The sequence below is a fragment of the Pongo abelii genome, chromosome 15, assembly GCF_028885655.2.
Source record: "Pongo abelii isolate AG06213 chromosome 15, NHGRI_mPonAbe1-v2.0_pri, whole genome shotgun sequence".
In the NCBI taxonomy this organism is placed as follows: Eukaryota; Metazoa; Chordata; class Mammalia; order Primates; family Hominidae; genus Pongo; species Pongo abelii.
Window position 1 is genome coordinate 46,150,736 of NC_072000.2, and position 20,025 is coordinate 46,170,760.

The following is a 20,025-nucleotide window of genomic DNA, read 5'->3' on the forward strand; positions in this document are numbered from 1 at the left end:
ATATGAATTCAGAAAAGTGTAGATTAATACCGTTAAGCTTGACAAATAAATATTCAGGTTTCTGAATCTACTGCTCATAAAGAATGCCGCAAAAAGCTCAGGCTTTGTATCTATAAGACAAAGGTAATAATAGAATCAACCTACTGGGTTAGTGCAAAAATTAAATTAGAATATAAGAAAATATATGTAAGTGTTTAATAAAAATTGTTCAATACATTTTTGTTTTACTAAGAAGAGAATTCTCATTTTTTTTTAGTGAAAAAGCACCAGCCAGTGAAATATTGAAACTAAAATATCTGAGCCAATTAAGAGACTTTCTTTTCTCCTGATTCAGGATTTATATACACATACAAGTTTTCTCAGGAGAGGTGTAGGGAGGAGGTTGGCTTCTTCATCATTTCCTAGTTCCAGATTCCTCACATATTAGCTGAATTTCTGGCTTATCGGTGGAGAAGTGAGTGGTAAGGAGCTTTTACCTGCTTCAGACAGTAATGATCTTACAATGGCTCCCTCTGGTTACAGACAACACAAAATTGCTGAGACACATTCATTTGATCCTCAGAGACTCTGCTCTCTTCATAGGTATCTCATACTGCAGTTCTTTTTTAAAAGGGTCATATTGAAGGTTGCTTTTCAGTTTCCACTTCAGCCCTTGGGATCTGGCAGGTTTCTAGTTGACTGTATTGACTCATGGTTAGTAGGGATGACCCACAACCAGCACCCTTACCCTGTTGTGAGCAAAAGTGCAATTCATTTTCAATACAGGCTTTCTCACTTCTCTCAATGACTTGCAGGCAGCTTCAACCAGCTTTAGGCATTAACCTTCTGGGTTGTTAAAAACAAATTATTCTCTTGCCTATACCTCAGAGGGTCCATGGCAAACTCCTCAAGTATATTTGTGACGGTTCCTCACATTCACATAGTTTGCATGAAAAGAAAATATCATTTTTATAGTTCTGAAGAAGTTATTATCAATAAGATACACAAATCATGGTCTTTAATATTATTTTAAAAATATATCTTATGGTATTGACTCCAAGAACAATATAGAAAGAAAAGAAAGAAGAAAAGGCAGGCTTAAAGCACCCTAGAAGCCTTTCATTATTAGTTGAAGTAAAACTTGAGAAAATTTGTACTATTTTTTTTTAATGTTACAAAAACTAAACCTACAAATGACTTACTATACAATTCAAGTAGATACAGACATGTAAAAAAGGCTACTACACTTTATTTTTGGAATTAGTTCTGATTAGTTGCTTATAAACTATTTAAGAAGTAAATTGTTTTTGCCTGAAGTCATTTCTGCATAAATTTGGTTGGGAGTGACCATATAATTTTTCTTACAAACTTGGACACATTTCATGGTAAACAAGAGCCATGACTGCATGTGATATCTAACAAAATATAAAGTAGACTGTCCCAGGTAAATCAGATATATGATCACTCAAGTTAGGAAAATTTCACCCACAAGAAGACTTTAACTCAAATTGGCCAAAGAAGCATATTACAATAATTAACAAGAAGAAAGATATATTGTCGTTTTCAGTTTTGGCTGACTTGGCAGTTTCATTATGGATGTAGATTTTCGTTTTTCCTCTCAGTCATCTTCAATTTGCCAGCCTGCATCTCTCGTTGTATTTGAAAGTTGGCTACAGTGGTTCAACGCATAAATCTCAGGTGAAATAGTATCCAGATGTACAAAGATCTCTTTCTTGGGAGCAAAATAATTTCTAGAAAGTTCCTCAGTAACCTCCCATACTTCTCACTGACTATCAATATGTCATTGCTACATCCATCAATGCAAAGGGAAACAGGATTTACCCTTGGAACTAGGGTTATAGGAAAAACAACTTTGAATGTTATGGGAAAACAAAATTGGGTCTCTTTCAGAAAAGAAGATATATGATGATTGTTGGAGAGACAACCAATACTGTTTGCTAAAACTCTATTCCTGCCTCAAATCCTTGACCCTTTTCTGAAAACTCATGATTAAAATGTCCATAGAAATCATTCTATTTCTATATCTCCTGCCCTTAAATATTACTATTTGATAATTAAAATTATCTTTTAATTCCAAGAGAAATTCTCCATTTAATTCGTGACGGAACATCTCACTATAGTTCAAATTTATTGAAACTTACTTTTATTAGGATAAAGTGTAAAAATAGATATTTTATGTAAAATTTTAAAACATAAGTAATATTAGTGTTTAAAGGTTCATCAACCAAAGTATAGGCAGAATTTTCTGCAAATTAATAACTTACAGACATCATTCAGTAAAGTGTGATTTTTAAGACAATATGGCAATATGTTACCCTGAACAATAATTAGGTTATTATTTACATTAACTAAAACTTTTAACTTTTTAAAAATGAGTCCCCTTATGCCAGAATGGATATTTAAACACAAATCAATGTAAACTCATCACATCAAATGTTTTTCTGAAAAAAAATCTGTCATAAAATATGAAATACTTCTCTATAAGACTTAGAAAACTTGTGCTGTCTTTAGGTGTCTACAGATGAATAAAAGTAATAACATTTTGCAGTTAAATGTTATGAATTTTTTTCTTTCTCTTTCATTTAATGAATTATTTAAAATAGAAACAGGAGAATCCCAAGAATTGTAATCTTTATTAAAACCAATTAGAGATCCTTCGCTTGGTCTGTCAAAAGCTAAATAATGTTCTTCTTCTACAAATATGCTCCTCCCACAGTTTTCCTGTCATTTAAGGAGAACATCATCTGCCAGTTGCTCAAGTCCAAAATCTTAGAGTCATCCTGTACTTCATTTTTCCTGCCTATTCTGCTCATGAACAAATCTCATTGACTCTACTTGACAGTTGTTAAGTTCTTGTCTCTCAGCTGTAAACCAGATCTATATTCTGTGATGCTGGCCCAGAATTCTGAAAATCACACTGCTGATTTACCACCTTATTGCCTGCGAGTTAATGCCAATAGGCAGAGTAGAGAGAGCTAAAGCAAGACTAGATGACAAGAGGAGGAAGAAGGGAATATTTCCTCCCATTTATTCCCTCTCAAATTTATTTACCTATTTCAGCTTTTCTTGAGGTATAACGTATATACACATAACTGTATATTATTAATACACACACTTTGATCGGTTTAGACTTATTCATACACCTGTGATAGTATCACCACAATTGAGATAACAAACATATTCATCGCCTCCAAAAGTTTTCTTGTGCCCCTTTTTGTAATTGTTGTTGTTGCTGTTGTTTCTTCCTATGCTGAAGAACAGACTTGCATCTTTACCTTTTCTGTCAGTAACACTTTCACTCCAAGAGTGGTGGCAAGTCATTCTAGTAATAGCAGTTAGAGCAAGTTTGCAGTTTTCTATGATTTTCAGAGTCATGTTCATCATACTCCTCCAGAGACATTAGCACAAATTGAATCAACTGCCCTCCTCTGAGGTTTGGATCTTAGCCTTCATGCTCAAAGGCTCAAGCAACCACTGTGTAACACCAGTTTCTCAGATGCATGTGTTTCAGGTCCATGGGGTGTATAAGAACTGAATGTTTGAATCCCTCCTTCACCACAAATTCATATGTGGGAGCCATAATCCACCATGTAGCTGTATTTGGAGATGGGGTCTCTAAGGTAGTAATTAAAGTTAAATGAGGTCATAAGGATGGGACCATGATTAAATGGGATTAGGTCTTTATAAGAAGAAATACCAGAGAGTTCATTCTCTCCTCTCTCTCTCTCTGTCTGTCTGCTGATAGATAGATGTATAGATATAGATATATACTCATGTACTGTCCCCCCCATTCCCTGTACTTCAGCCACATCAACATCCTTTCTGCTTCTTTAACACACCTATGCTATTAACTCTTGTTGGAACACACTTTGAAGATATTTGGCTATACCCCTCACTTCCTGCAGTTCTTCTGTGGCTACACTATTTAAAATTGGACCATACAATTCTCTATCCCTTTCACTCATTTCTTATTTTTCCCACCTTTTCTTTTTTACTGCTTTTAATAACATTATAATACATTGTAATAATACAAATTCAAAAAGAATGACTAGAGTTTGACAACTGAATTGTGTCTGCTCTCTGTTCATAAAGGAGGGGATAGGATGACTAGACCCATTAAAGAAATGGTAGTCAACCTTTTCTCAAGAAATTCCAGACCTATTATATACGTTTACATACATATACACAAATTCTCATATTACAGTATTATTTGATGTCTTTTTATATATAAAATTTATCCTTCTTTATGTATCACTCTTTAACTTGCTTTTTTCATGCAACAGTACTTCCTGAAACTCTATCGATATCAATATATTAAATGCTATCGATACTTTTAACTGCTGTTTAATATTTTTATGCATAAATATACTGCACTTACGTATTTGAAAAAAAAGAAACCTATGGTTCCCATATTCCTAAATATCCTCTGGCCTGATTTCCCAAGATAAGGTTTCCAAAATGGACACCCCTCGTCAAGAGATTCCGAAATTTCTGAAATCTCTTCAGCGGTTCCTGGTGTACCAGCCAATCTTAGCACAGAAGTAGAGTGATTGTGCATGCCTACAGAGTCCTGGCTTATGCTGGTTGTCTTGGTATAGAATATTCATAGTATCACATTTCATTCTTTCATTATAAAAACTGTTTCTCTTTTATAATAAATTATAGGAAAACAACATCAAAATCCTCCAATCAGTTGTTAAACTGGAGTGGACAACTACCACCTGGTAGTACAATACCACATCTGGGACCCTGTTATATTTGAAAGATGATAAACACCTTTGGAACTCTTGAATTGTCAGGACTGCAAGATATCTAGGCTCAAGCATCCCATTATATTACAATGCTGCAACCTCAGCTGTTATCTGATTAAATATTATGCATCCTGTTTATAAAGAAAGATCTTATCATACTTAATATGTTCTGGGAACTATATGTTTTGTTAATTTTTGTTTATTATTGTCTCTCTTTCCCCTCTATAACATAATCATTTTAAAAACAGAAGTTTTCCTGTTTTGTTCACTGTTGTGTGCTCAAAATCTTATTTAGTGCCTGCAACATTGAAGGTGCTGAGTAAATATTTGTTGAAAGTAGTGTAGGTTCTGGAATTCATTCTATACTTGCCATCTCTAAAACTGATCTTGTCGTTCTTACGATACTGCTTTCTAATATACTTTTTATCTTCCTAAAGACAAAAAAGTCATTTTAAAAATAAAAATGGAATTCTAGCAGTGGCTACTTCTTGTTAAGTTTAGTTCACTACCTCCTGCCTGTGAAGCATTTAGGCTTCCCAAAGTCTCAATGGTGCGATGCTTTGTGTCTTTATTCTGTGATTCATTCACTTTTATAAGCTAAATAGTAAGTGCAAACTTGCAAAGGGGAACATATTAAAAGAGCACAGTGCATCAGTTCATGAGCTTTGGGAATTTTCTTAAAGTGTATTTGGATGTTATACAAAAGCTATAAATATATGAATTCAAATTAAACTATTTTCTAGAAATGAAATACTATCAAGTGAAACATTTTACTTCAGAAGTGAAAGAAATACCAATATCTTATACACTATATTCAGGGTTTTTAAAAAATTTTTTTTTGAGACAGAGTCTCGCCCTGCTACCCAGGCTGGAGTGCAGTGGCACAATCTCGGCTCACTGCAACCTCTGCCTCCCAGGCTCAAGTGATTCTCGTGCCTCAGCCTCCCAAGTAGCTGGGATTACAGGTGAGTGTCACCATACCAGACTAATTTTTGTATTTTTTAGTAGAGACGGGGTTTCTCCGTGTTGGCCAGGCTTGTCTCGAACTCCTAGCCTCAAGTGATCTGCCTGCCTTGGCCTCCCAAAGTCTTGGGATTACAGATGTGAGCCACCACGCCCAACCAGATATTCAGTTATTCTTACATAAGATATTCAAATATTTCCATGATAGCAAAATATATCATGTTGTTCTTGAAATATACTAAATAAAACTATTATGAATTTTTCTCCAACATGTAGAAAACAGAAGCAGTGAATGTTAAGAACTAGACCTTTTGGTTTCAGTTGATGATTAAATAAAATTTCTTTAACTTCATGCATCTCCTCTTTTTTCATTTGACTACTAAATATTGTAGTTGGAGGCTGAACATGAGTGTGAGGCTCCAAAAACCTGTAATCTCATTTTACTTTTATTTCTCATGTGAGTCTGTACAAGTAACTCATCGCTAAAGTTTTTTTTTAATCTGTTTAATGAGAAGGTAGAATTAAATTTTCTTGTATCTTGCTGTATTGACATCTGATACTTTAAACCTTTAGAAAAGATAAATCAGATTTTTCATGAGAACATTAGAATTTAAACTTACAAATTATTTAATGCTTTGAACTCTTGTTACTATTTTATCTTTCTCTACCTTTAAGAAGATATTATATGTCCATTAAAACATGGTGAACTGATACTGTCAAGCAGATGCCACTAGAAGATAATGCTGCCTTCTTGGAGGGCAGATAGCAAAAAGTATACTTTTCATGAAAGTGTCCTTGAATTCTCATTTAATCCCAATTCCTGTAAAAATATGGCTTTGATTTTTAAAAAATAGTTTAGTCTGTAATTTACAGAGCCCATAAGCCATCAGCCTTCAGATCACATTAAGACTTAAGTCTCAAAGTTTTCTTCTGTGGTTTTAGGTGAAAATCATAGACCAAGCTTTCCTATTACACTAGTGTTTAGAAAACAGTCTTTTCCATTGCATGACTCACTTGCCACCCTGATGGGAATATTATCCATCACTTAATATTTTTTCCTCCAAACTTCCAGTTTCAGCTTATGTTCTGAGATACATTTGATCGGGATAGGTGGAGGAAAAGCAATCCAAAATTCTGTGTGCTGTGGTATTGGTTCCTCCGTCTCACTCTCAGACTCACAAATCATTGAAAAAACAGAGCAACTAAATGGTAAATTCATCTTCACACAGTGAATTCTACAATTTAAAATCTATCTGTTTTTATAATGTACTTCTTTAATATAGTAACAGAAATCGCCCTTCTGGGGTCAGAGACCAATTCTGAGGTTTTCTCCCTCTTGCTCTTCAACAACTTCATTTGTTGTTTAATCTCTCTCAGGGGTCAGAAATCTCTTCGCTATATGCTGAAACTTCCCATTTTTCAGCTTCAAGTAATTGCAACTTTCTATGTCTATTGGCTCAAAACAAGAGTGTGAATTTTTCATTTATGATTCTTCACATTGACGGTCTGTTGTTCCCCAGCTAAATTGGTGAGACACAAAAGGAAGCTATACATCGGCCATTCATGTTAGGATTATTTGTGAAGTAGAAACCTCAAAGGCAGGCTGGTTTGATAGCTTTTTCCACCCAAGGTTAGTAAATATCGCATCACACTTTCGTGTGTTCTGTGTTTGGAGCTGGTATGAAAAGATTAAATGCCTAACCTTAGTTGTGAATGTCTTTCCTCTAGGGTTTAGCAGAATATACACCAGATAGTAGAGGTAGCCAGTGCTAACTATATTTGAATATATTGCTTTAAGCCTAGACAACACAGGATAGTTTTTCCCCTTTCTTTAGCACAGCTATAGTATTGTCTGAACTGAAGATGACCAGAATGCTCACTGGCATATCAGACTTCTTCAGTACATCTGTCAGGTTGACATATTATCTATCTCTATATATGTGTCTGTGTAGACAGAGCACGTAAAATCTGCTTTCTTAGACAATTTCCAGTGTACATTGCAATGTTATTAACTGCAGCCCTCATGCTGTAGTTTAGTTCTCTAGATTAGTTCATCCTACATAATTGCAACTTTGTACCTTTTGGCCCACCTCTCTCAATTTCTCACCCACCCTCCCAACCTTGTTTTCAATAGTCTTCCTTTCTGTTCTATTCTCTGTTTGTATAAAACCATACTTTTAAAATTTGGATTCCACATGTAACAGAGAGTATACAGCATTTTTCTTACTGTCTCTAACTTATTTCATTTAACATAATGTCTTCTTGTTCAATCCGCATTGTGTCAAATGACAGAATTTCCCTTTTTAAAGCTGAATAATATTCCATTGTACATATATATCCCAATTTCTTTATTCAGTCATCATTGATGAACACTTAGACTGTTTCCATATCTTGGCTATTATGAATAATGTTGCAACAAACATAGGCATGTATACACCTCTAAAAAGTGCTGATTTTTTTGGAGAGGAAGGGATATAAACAGCAGAGGGATTGTTGGATCATACAGTAGCTGTACTTTTGGAAAACCTCCACTGATTTCCATAATGGCTATGCTAATTTGCATTCCCACCAACAGTCTATAAGAGTTCTTTTTTCTCAGCATCTTTGCCAGCATGTGTTTTTCTTTTCTTCTTTTTGATAATAGCCATCCTAACAGGTGCAAGATAATACATCATTGTGGTTTTGATTTAAATTTTTCTGATGACTAGTAATATTGAGCACATTTTAATATACTGTTGACCATTTTAATAATTTAATGTAGTCTAATTTTTCTGTCTTTCATTTTATGGATAATAAATTTAAAGTCATGTTTAAAAGTCCTTTCCCCACCTCAAGTTATTTAAGATATTCATTATTATATTCTGCAAACTTAACTGTTGTACTTGTCGTATTTGAAGCATCATCTAAAATTGGTGTTTTAAATATGAGTAAGGTGATATTCAAGCTTAACTTTTATACATATTGATATCCAAAGAAATCCAAACTATTTGTTAAGAACACAATTTTCCTTCAGTGCTTTGTTCTGCAGGATGAGCTTTTTACAAATTACTTTGCTGTGTATTTGTGTGTTTATTTCAGAACTCATTTTATTACCTTGGTCTTTCTGTCCATTCTTTTATGATCATAACACTGTCTTAATTCCTGTAGTTTCATAACAGTACTAGACTCCTTCCAACTATATTCCTTATAAAACTTGTCTTGACCTTTTCTTAGCCATTTACTTTTGCATATAAATGTTACAATTATTTTGACAATTTCTATAAAAAATAATATTACCAAGAATAATAACTTTCTGGGTTCATACCTATCTATTCAGAGAGAAGTTACAGCTTTACAATACTGCCTTCTAATCCAAGAAAATTATACATTTCTACATAGATTCAGGTTTCCTTTAATTTCTCTCAAAAATATAACAAGTATCTGTTCAGAGGTTTTAGAACATCCTTCATTAGATTTATTAGTATTCTAGCAAAGCATTTTATAGACCTTGGGATAGTGGAACATCCTAATCTCTTTTATGACCTCAAGAGATAGCTGTTATACAGACCTCAGAAATAATATGATATTTGTCATAAATTATTAGTAGGTTTTTTATAAGAAACTAAAGATTTTTCATTAGATTCCTAGTCAGATTAAAGTTTTAAAATCATAAATGGGATTTGAATGTTTATCAAATAATTCTTCTGAAGTAACCAGAAATAAGATAATCATGAGTTAACCATGAGTTTTCTCTCTTATTCTGTTATTATTGTGTATTATTACTATATATTGAATATTAAGTTAATCTATCATTTCTAGATAAACCATAAGTTGATCAAAATGAAGTATGCATTTGATATATTGCTAGATTCAGTTTGCTATTATTAGATGTAGGATTCTCGCATTTATCCTTAGGAGATAAATGATCTTCATAGTTTTTGCTATATTGTTTTCCAATTGCCATTTTCAACATTTGAGAGCAAATTTGTGCTGTAATAACTTAACTTGGAAGTGTTCTTTCATTTTCTATTACCTATACTCTTTTGAATAAGTAGCTAGTGAAATCCTAGTAACTAGTGATTCCCATAATGAGTTAACATAAGTTCTTTTTCTACAGATTTCATTTATTTTATTTATGGCATATATGACCCATCAGATTTTAAATTATTCTTAAGTCACTTTGGAAATTTGTATTTTACAAATTTTAAAATTAATTGGCACCAAGTTAGTTAAAAATACCTTTTTAGTATGACTTTAATTATTCTGGAATGTAATGTGATATCCCTTTTTCATTAATTATATGGGCAAGTTGTTCTTTCTTTTGATCGTTGCCTAGTGTTAACAGAGTTTTTTTTTTAATTTTTAAGATACAGTTGTAGCTAATATGGTCTTTTCTATTAGACAATTGATTTCAATTTTATTAATTTCTTCTTTTTTGTAGTATTTCTTCTAATGTTTTTATTTATAATTTGTCAGTTGGTTACTAATGTATTGAGATGCACATTTATAACAATGATTTTCAGCATTCTTTTCTAATATATTCCTTTAATGCTGTAAACTTCACTGTGAAATTAGCTTTAGCTCTATCTTATACGCTTTGATATATATTTGATGTTATTCATTTTAATCCATTTTCTAATTTCCAGTGTTGTCTTTTAATATTAGTTTTTTAAATACATTTATTAGTTTTTAACTTAATTCCACATTACCTCTTTAATGAAGACCCCCTGGTGATGGGGGAAGATGGCTTACTAGATGCAGCCAGATGGAACAGCTGCCACCAAGAGGCAGAGATGACTAGCACACTCCGAACAGGCCTTCAGAGAGAAGGCATTGAGAATGGATGAAGGGAAGACACAGAGCTAGGCTGATGGGGAGGAATCTGGGAACACTACATGGGGTTATCTTTAAACAGGATTTGTTCCTGGCCCCCAGTGACTCCAGGGGAAAAGGTGAGTTGCACTGACAAGAAATAACCTGCTCTCAACACAGGTCCCTGGAATCCTGGCAGAAGGATACCCCTTGACTATCATGGGCACTCGAGTTGGCAAGGAGAGTTGCTTAGAGAAGTGGTAGGGACAGAAGGCAGCTGATGTGTAGCCCAGAAGGTTTGCTGTGAGAACACCTGTAGTGGAACATGGCCAGGGACGCCCTACCCCATAGGGTTCACTTGCTCCCGTAATATTTTAGCCCTAGGGGAATTGTGGAACCTGAACTCAGCAGGGCGGTTTGACCCATCCAGAGTACCCCTTGGTCTACTGGCCTCTCTGAGGACCCCAGCCTAGCCATGCCTTCTTACAGGGTAGCCTCAGATGCCCTGGGGGCATGCATGACAGCTTCTGTGCTGGTAGACTGTGCTTGACTGGCAGAAAGCTCCAGCAGGGTAGCCCCCACTGCAACGCACCAGCCTGCCCACTCCCTCCCCACACTGAAGTTTTCCCTGGGCCCATGGCAAAGCCCCACATTGCTTTACTGGTGCATGAATGCACAGGTGAGGTTTGCCTTCCTTGTCCTGCCAGCGCACATGTGTGTGTGTGCACCCTGACCTGCCACTACTGTGATGGGAATGCACTCGCCCATTCTCCTCCAACCAGACCACTATTGCAGTCAGAGCCTTGGTGGGCACAGAGCCAGTCAGCCCTGCACCCACCAGTACCCCACCCTTGTGCCAACACTGCTGCAGGAGTGAAACTGGGCACAAAGGGCAGCCAACCCTCCCCTTTCCTGAGCGACCATGCCTACCTGTGGCAAAAAGAGAAAACACACAGAAGTGTGCCTCCCATTGTCTTACACCTGTACTAACACCACAACCAGTGTGACTGCATGAACTGTTGCCAGCAGGTGATCTCTGCCCTGCTAAGCTATGCTGCCTCCACCACTGTAGAAAATGCCCTCATGGATGCAGGCACTCTGGTACCTGCTAACACCCTGCTGCACCTGGCTAACATGCACCCCACTGCATGGCCACTGACACTGCTACAGGCACCTGTGAATGAGGAAGGATACTGCTGCCACCACACTATGAAATGCTTTGGCTGACACCACTAATCAGAATGTGGTAGCCAGCAGTTTGGTAGCACTTTGGCCCTCCCAGTGCAGTGGATTCCTAACCTCAAGAAGCCAGAGAAAAAAGCTGGGGCCTAATATAAGTCCTCCAGAGTTAGAACACAGAGTCCATGGTGTGGGAGCTGAGTGTTGGCCCTGCTAAAGCCTTCCAGAAATGAATCTAGTCAGCTGAACACACCTTATACCACAATCAAACCCTCAAGGTCATCAAATAGAATAAAAGAAAAAAAAATCCAAAGGTCAGCAACTTCAAAGACTGAAGAAACATCAACCCACAAAGATGAGAAAGAACCAGCACAAGAACTCTGAAACTCAAAAAGCCAGAGAAACTTCCTTGCTCCAAATGGCCAAACCACCCTTCAACAAAGGTTATGAACCAGGCTGAGGTGGTTGAAATGACAGAAATACAATTTAAAATATGAATAGGGATGAAAATCTTTGAGATGTAAAAGTACATTGAAACCCAATCCAGGGAAACTAAGAATCACAATAAAATGATACAAGAGCTGACAGACCAAATAGCCAGTATAGAAAATAATGTACCTGACTTAATAGAGCTGAAAAACACACTACAAGAATTTAATAATGCAATCACATGTATTAATAGCAGACCAAGCAGAGGAAAGAATCACAGAATTTGAAGACTTGCTTTCTTAAATAAGACAATCAGACAAGAAAAGAGAAAAAAGTGTTAAAATGAATAAACTAATCCTCTGAGAAATATGAGATTATGTAAAGAAAGCAAATCTGTGACTCTTGGTGTCCCTGAAAGAGATGAGGAGAATGTCAGCAACTTGGAAAACATATTTCAGGATATCATCCATGAGAAATTCCCCAAAATAGCTAGAGAAGCCAACATTCAAATTCAGGAAATGCAGAGAATCCCAGTAAGATACTACACAGGAAGGTCATCCCAAGATGCATAATCATCAGATTCTCCACAGTTAAAATGAAGGAAAAAATGTTAAAGGCAGCTAGCAAGAAAGGTCAGGTCACCTACAAAGGCAAACCCCATCAGACTAGCAGGCAACCACCCAGCAGAAACCCAATAAGCCAGAAGACACTAAGGGCCATATGCAACATTACTAAAGAAAGGAAATTCCAACCCCAAATTTCATACCCAGTGAAACTAACCTTTATAAGTGAAGGACAAGTAAGATCCTTGTCAGACAAGCAAATTCTGAAGAAATTCATTACCACCAGACCTGCCTTACTAGAGCTTCTAAAGGAAGCACTAAATATGGAAAATACTATCACCAACCACTACACAACACACATAAGTACACAGGCCAGTGACACTATACAGCAACCACACAAACAAGTTTGAGTAACAACTAGTTAACATCATAATGACAGGATTGATTCCACACATATCACTGGTAATCTTTAATGTAAATGGGCTAAATGTCCCAATTAAAAGGCACAGAGTGGCAAGCTGGATAAAGAAGCCAGAAAAATTGTTATGGTGTCTTCAAGAGACCCACCTTATATGCAACAACACTCATAGGCTCAAAATAAAGGGATGGAGAAAAATCTACCAAGCAATTTGAACACAGAAAAAAAGCAGGGGTTGCAATCCTAATTTCAGACAAAACAGACTTTAAAACAACAAACAAACAAAAAGGAAGCATGTTACATAATAGTAAAGGGTTCAATGAAACATGAAGACCTAACTGTCATAAATATATATGCACCCAACATGTAAGCACCCAAATTTGTAAAGCAAGTTCTTAGAGACATTCAAAGAAACTTAGACTCCCACACAATAATAGTGAGAGACTTTAACAGTCCATTAACAGTATTAGATAGATCATCAAGGCAGAAAACTAACAAATATATTCAGGACCTGACCTCAGCAGTGAATCAAATAGACATGATAGACATCTACAGAACTCTTCACCCCAATACAACAAAATATACATTCTTCTCCTTGCCGTATGGCACATATTCTAAAATCAATCACATAGTTGGACATGACACACTCTTCAGCAAATGCAAAATAACTGAAATCATAACAACCAGTATCTCAGACCACAACACAATAAAATTAGAAATCAAGACTAAGAAATTTGCTCAAAAGTAAACAATTACATGGAAATGGATTAACCTGCTCCTGAATGACAGCTGAGTAAATAATGAAATTAAGGCAAAAGTCAAGAAATTCCTTGAAACTGAAGAGAAACAAGATAAAACATACCAGAATCTCTGGGAAACAGCAAAGGCAGTGTTAAGAGGGAAATTCCTAGCACTAAATGCCCATATCGAAAAGATCTCAATTTAACAACCTAATATCGTAACTAAAACAACTAGAGAACCAAGACAAAACAATCCCAAAGCTACTAGAAAGAAGAAATAACCAAAATCAAAATCACAGCTGAACTGAAGGAGACGGAGACACACACACAAACATTCAAAAGATCAATGTATGCAGTAATTTGTTTTTTGGAAAAAAATTAATAAAATAGAGAGACCACTAGCTAGACTGAAACTGATTTTATAATATTTATCCTTCAGTACCATCTTGCCAAACGTATTTTATTAATAATGGTGTCACCCTATAGCACAAATACAAAATGTTGTTTTACTATTTGATAATGTTTATTGTGCTCAACACATCATCTATATCATTTGTTTTTTAATCATCGTTGTAATTCCTCTGACTTTTGCTTCCTCTTCTTTGTTTCCAATGCCATTTATTTTAATGAAGATCCTTTTATCTATTTTAAAAATAAGTGAATTCAGCAAGATTTGGGAATGCAATATAAACATACAAAAATCAATCACATTTCTATATACTAACAAAAAAGTGTGGAAATTAACATTTAAAACACAGTACCATTTCCAATTACTCTAAAAAATATTTATTTATAAATACAACAAATCATATATGCAATCTGTATCCTGAAAATTACAAACAATGATGAAATAAAATTTTTATAGGGACAGGATAGGGGAGTGCATGCTGATTGGTTTGTGAGTATGCAAAAAACATTAAAACAAAGGCACCAGTCAAAGTTGGGCACAGTGTAAAAACTATTAGGGAAGGGTAGGTGTATGTAAAATAGATGAAGGGTGGGGATCAATCAAAGGAAAGCACATCAAAGAGGAAGACAGGTTCTCAATCCAGACTGTGGATTTGACTTGTAGCTTGGCCTTTAGGCTTTAAGCTATCTTTGGCTTGAAGGTGGAGTTTCACCAATGACCTGCCTCTAACTGCTTAGACATTTGTCTGCCTCCTGCAGTTATCATAATGTCCTCAGCAACACCTTAGCAAGGTTTTGTGTTGAAAAATACAAGCTTATTTTAAAATTTATATGAAAAAGCACAAGACGTACAATAGCTGAAACAGTTTTGAAAAAGAATATAGTGGGAAGAATCAAGCTACTGAACTGTAAGGTTTATTGTATACCTGCAGTAATCCAGGCAGTGAAGTTTTGGTAGAAGGGCCGATATATAGATTTAGCAGTTAAACAAATCAGGATACATACAAACCATGGAATACTATTCATCAATGAAAAGCAACAATATGGCCAGGCTCAGTGGCTTACACTTGTAATCCCAGCACTTCGGGAGGCCAAGGCAGGTGGATCACCTGAGGTCAGGAGTTCGAGACCAGCCTGAACAACATGGAGAAACCCCATCTCTACTAAAAATAGAAAATTAGCCAGGCATGGTGGCACATGCCTGCAATCCCAGCTGCTCGGGAGGCTGAGGCAGGAGAACCATTTGAACCCAGGAGGCAGAGGTTGTGGTGAGCTGAGATTGTGCCATTACACTCCAGCCTGGGCAACAAGAGCAAAACTCTGTCTCAAAAAAAAAAAAAAAAACAAAAAACAGCAACGATTCATAAACACATGGAATAAATCAGATTTATCTTGAAGACATCATAATGAGTGAAAAAAAGGCAATCCTAAAAGTTTGCACATTGAATGACTCCTTTTATATAACATCCCCTGAAATAAAGTTGTAGAGCTGAACAATGGATTAGTGGTTTCAGGCAATGGAAGTAGTGAAACAGAGGTGACTGTGGTTATCAAACGTGCCCATAAAAGATTCTTGTAATGGAACAATTCTCTGTGTTGACTGTGGCTGCAGTAACATGAATGTACACATGAATAAAATTACATAGAACCAAACACACACACTCATACACACATACGCACACAAGTACATGTCAAACTGGTGCAATAAGACTAAGGTCACTGGATTGTATCACTGTCAAATTCCTGGTTATGACGCTGTGCATTAATTATGCAAGATGTTAATGTAAGATGTTGGCATTCAAGAAAACTGTGAAACGTATATGGGTTCTCTATATATTGTTTCTTACAACAGCATATGAATCAATTTTCTCAAAATAAAAAGTTAAAGAAACTTAAAAAATGTAACATATATTAATAATTATATATATAACTGTACGTATACAATGAATTATATGTGATGTACTTTTACTTCCTAAATGATGAAGCTCTCTGGATGTAAATATACTGACCTATACATATATACACATACACACGTATTCGCATATGTTTTATTTATGTGTGTGTTTGTATATATATACACACATGTGCATACATACAAACACACATATAAACATATATAAACATATATATATACACACACACACACACACACATGTCTGTGTGTATTTGTAAAATGTGAAATTGATGCCTGCCATCATCTTGGACATGTGACATAATGCCAACTTATGCAATCATTTAGGAACATGGTTCTAATTATGTTACTCTTTGGTTTGTAAACTGTTAACTCTCTACTCAATAAAGTACACTTACTACTTACTATAATCTGGCTTTAAGTCACCCCAGCCTGGCCACAACCTATGTAATCATTAAACATTTAATTTTTCACATGAACTTTTAATAATGCAAAACAAAATACTTCACTTCCTTTTGGCTATCTGTCTCTTTGTTATTGTTGGTCCAAATGCCCCTCTCTTTCTATCTTTGCACCTTTACACACATTCTCATTTCAATCCCTCTATAAGTATCTGACTCATTCTTTAATCTTCAATTGTTGAGTATATTATTAGTCTCTTTATAAGCACTGGACTGTTGAATACTTTTTTTATTTTTGAATACATTATTTATTTAATATACACCCTCCTCTAAATTCCTTCCTTCCTAGTTTTGAGGCTCCAATATAATTTATTTATATTTTTCACGAAAAAATATTTCTTTATAATTTTTATAGAGGGCTGCAATAGAAGGGCAGTTGTATAGTCAGGATTTGAATGTCTGGTCAATAATGTCTGGGTTTTCTTCACCCTCTAACCCACTTCTGGAACTATTACTTGCTTTGCAAATCTTCTACCATCCACGTAGTTACAATTGTAATAGATATGTTTGTAATAGATGAACTCACTGTCTTGTAAACAGTTCACTGGTCTGAAGATTTGCAGATGTTGCAGGTTGTTTTCCCTAGGAAGTAGATTTTTAGAAGGAAAATTGTGTGCCAACTTTATTAGGTAGAGCTTTGGTGATCAATACCTGCAGAGAAGGGAAGGAAACAGGTTTGGGCAGAGAAAGAAGATGCTACCACATGAAGGATTCAGCTCCCCTACACAGCTACAAAGAGCTTTGAAGGTCTGAGTATGGATTTAGAAATTGTCAGGATATGTAATGAGGGGCTCAGGCCCTTATACCTCCACCTTTATCAGTCATTAAATTCAAGCTGTCTCCAGAATAGGACACGATTTGGGTGAGGCAGCTCTCTTCTGCAGTTACCATACAGTGCTGTAAGCCTGCAGGATTCTCAGTACCTGGACAAAGCTATCCTTAAGACTGAAGGGAGGTTTGAGACGTTCAGAACAGCATCCACTGATGCCTGTGACCAAAGGTGCACATACTACCCCTTTATTTAAGGACTGTCAACTGAAGTGAGTACAACGTACGGATGGGTCCCTCTACCGAAGGCTCGGCTATTAGTAGGTAAATTGAGGAGTCAGCCGCATTTTCCATCACATGGCTTAGAATAAAAGAAAGCTTCCATTAGCAAGAATAAAGAATTAACAAATGAAAAGAGAAAAGGGAACTCAGAAGATAAAGCGAAGGACTTGACCCTGTTCAAAACTTTTTTCTTTGGGAAAGGAAAAAAATACTCAGTATTTTTTGATAGACTCTGTATTCCCACAATGAAATTACCTTCTTTCCCCCTTTGGTTAACATAAAATTCTGTTACTTCCATATAAAAGAATTCTAATTAATACAGGCAATTAGCTCTTTTAGTTGCTAATGGTGTCTCTTTGGTTATATTATATTGACTTTTAAAATGAGTTATTGTGTATAAAATTATGATAATTATAACTACCATAAGGTCAAACACAAATTAAAAATAAGAAACATAATTTTCTGTATTGAAAATAAGGGAAGAGACTACCTCCTTTTCTTGGTGCATTTACTTTAGAAAACTTGTAATTTGAGTGTTTTCTCTATTTCTTTGAAATGTATGTAAATCTTTTCAAAAGCTAAATAAGACTTTTTCCAGCTTTAAGACCCGGGAATGTCTTCCTCAAGGACCTAATCTCTTTAAAGTATAATCATCAAGAAGATAGGGCTCTTATCTCCCAGTTTTTCTAGGAGGGTAGGGGACTAATTTTGTCTGGGGGTAGAAGATGAGAGCTGGCACCGAACTGTAAAATTACCTCTTGTCATAAATGTATTAGAAATTTATTCTCCTTTGGAAAACCCAATTAGCTCACACAGATGGTCACTCCAAATACCAAGTGAATTTCGAATGAACTATGTGTGAGAAATGGTGCTGTCAAGTCCTCTTAATTGAGGGTAGGTTATTGTATAACTTGAGAACGTGCATGTGGTGGGTGGTATTTGCTTGGACATCTAAAATAATGAGATTTTTTTTTTTTCCTCTGCAAACTTTTAGTGGATTTCCTGTCATGTGCATCACAGGCTGATTTAAATCTCACTAATAACAAATTTGTTTTCATTTTCCTGTTCCTTTGTGGAGAGATTTTTGAATTTGGAGGGCATTTTATTTTAATTATATTTCTCCAACACTACCTAACTTTCAGTATTTCATTTTTGGTCACAGATTATATAAATGTGTGTTATTGTTATAATAATTATTACTAATTATATCTACTTTCTCACTTATGAGAGAAATTTGAGTAACTCATTTTTATAATTTCTAAGTATTCATTCTAGCACTTTTATTATAACTGCTAGGTAATTACTTCTTTAATGAATAAATAAATATATTTCTTCTTAGAAGTACAGAGTTATAGTATTGGTCTTTGCTTCCCTTAATATACCATACAATCAACAGGTGATAGTGAAAAATTTAGTAAATGTATACCCCAAAATACAGTAAATTGTTAATTTGGGCACTAAAATACATTAATGTTATGCACATATATATATACACACACACACACACACACAATATGTGTGTGTATATATATATATAGAGAGAGAGAGAGAGAGAGACAATATTTTATTCACCTTATATCAACAAATCTGAGACTTAAACTGGACAGGTGTCAACCCACGTACATCTAGATATGTTCTAGGACCTTGTAGGTCATGTTTATATTTTCTTCAAAATATGCGAGAACTACAAATATATTAATATCACACAATCATTTACATTTTTCAAATCTAAAAGTTTCTAATGATTTGCTTTAGTGAGTCATACAAAATAATTTCATCTTTTTTTCATAGCCAATAATTATATATCATATTTTAATATACTAAAACCTGGAAGTCACGTCTGGGTTGACCATTTAAGTTTGACAGAGAAAGCCATTCTTGTATATTTCCATAAGTACTCAGACTTACCACTCAGAAAAACATTTTGGAGATGTCAGTAAAACTAATACTTTTTATATTGGGCACCCATAATTCCTCCTTATACATTCCCAAAAAGTATATGTTTTAGCAGAATTTAGAGACAGATCATTACATATTTGATTCTCTTTCATTTATGCAGTATACAAGGCAAGACATTTAAACATATACACATTCACTTTTGCAAATATTAATATACTGAGGAACTGAGCAAATGGTAGAAAGTATTGTTATCTAGAGCAAAATGTCTTGGAGATCACCATGACCAATTCTTTCAAAGTACCATATTTAATTAGAAATCATAAACAGTGATAAAATACGACCACTTTTACATAGATAATATATTATAATTTTAAAACTTTTTATTATATGCCACTCTAGAAACTTAGTTCCCTAAGCTCTCCTCTCCAAAAACATTCAGTGAATCTTTCAAGTCAAATCAA